The sequence below is a fragment of the Populus nigra genome, chromosome 13, assembly GCF_951802175.1.
Source record: "Populus nigra chromosome 13, ddPopNigr1.1, whole genome shotgun sequence".
Classification (NCBI taxonomy): Eukaryota; Viridiplantae; Streptophyta; class Magnoliopsida; order Malpighiales; family Salicaceae; genus Populus; species Populus nigra.
In genome coordinates, this window is record NC_084864.1 from 1494330 (window position 1) to 1496087 (window position 1758).

Sequence of the window (1758 nt, forward strand, 5' to 3'; positions counted from 1 at the left end):
ACGATTCTGTCATCGGTTTAGATTAAGAAGAGATTAGTATTCACTAGCTAGTTAACACTATACATTGATTTCGTGTGTTAAAAATACGTTAAAAATGATGAATCAAATTACAAGAATAAAAATTTGGATATAAAAATGGTAAAATCTCTCTTATATGCTTTTTAGATTTACAAATAATTAACAGTTGTTTCAATCAAGATTTTCATATAAGCTTGAAAGCTTTATTAATATGAGATTTTTATTTAATATAATTTGATTTAACAAGAAATTTGAAACAAAATTATCTTTAATTAGTATATTATTCTGCATTTCACAGCGAATTAATAATAATTTTTATTTTAAATAAAAAATATTTTAAAAAAATAAAATTAAAAATATTTTAAAAAGAAAAATACTGGGAAGCGAGACACAATCTCCTTATTAGTAACAAACAATTAAATATAATGAAAAGAGCTTATTAGTAATTATTAAATATATTGTTTTATTTTAAAAACTTATAGGTACCAAGTTTAAAAAGACTTAACTTTCCATATGGAAAATATTTTTTATATATATGAATATATAAAATATATGCCAATACTAATATCTAAAAAAATATCTCTAATTAAAAAAAGACTAAAATATTTATATAATTCTTAAAAAATAAGTTAATCAAGTTTTTCTAGTATATCTGTAAATATCACGAACATAAATTCAAATGACAATGACTACATGCATGTAAATGTAAACGTAATGGCTATATATAAATGTGAGAATGACATATAACTAAAGAAAACATATGAGCTGCCTAAAAAGACTTCACGTAGCGAAATGAAAATAGTTTTTTTTTTTAAAATATGAATATATAGTATATATGTCAATACTAATATGTAAAAATAAAATAAAATGATCTCTATTAAAAAAACCTAAAATATTAAAACAGGTAATTAATCTTATTTTCTCAAATAATATACAATAAACCAGTGGAAAGATCCATTTTGTCATTGGTTTATATTGCTTTTATTCCCTCGATAAAGTAATTTAGAGAACATAGAAATCTCAATCTCTCACCTAAATAAGCATCGAGTCATTAGAATCCAATTAGAAAGGACAAAGCTAGGACTTGAAGTCCATTTAACTTCAAATTTAAACTTGAGCTCATAACCTAAAAAGAAATTTGTGCGTTAGCTCCAAAACCATACTGCCAAAACATAATAATAATAATAATAATAATAAATCCAATTTCATTTACATAGAAAGATTAATTTGACATACGATTGTAAATAATTAGCAAATAACATGCAAAACAAGCCAGACATATTCTAGAAACTAAAATAGCCAGCTGACATTCATAAAATAGCCTTTTATTTCCTAGCTTATCTTGATTTATACGCACACAAAAAACAAATAGTGAAATCTAGTTTTATCATTGATCAAAAAAGGTTTATCAGGGGTTTCATGTATAAAAATTATTATTATTATTATTATTATTATATATAAAAGCACTAACTATGTGTATAAACTTTTTATATGATAAAAATCCTTAAGTTCTACTAATCATTACATGTATTGAAAAAATTAAATTTTTAATTATTAAATATATTATCTTTCCTTCAAAAATTATACATGTCAAATTAAAAAGACTTGACCTCATATAAGAATATAATTTTTTTTTGTATATGATAGTGCAAAATATATGCCAATACTAAGATATAAAAAACATTATTTCAAATTAATCTAGAGGTCGCGCAACCATTAGGGTAGTCAAGGCAGGAGACT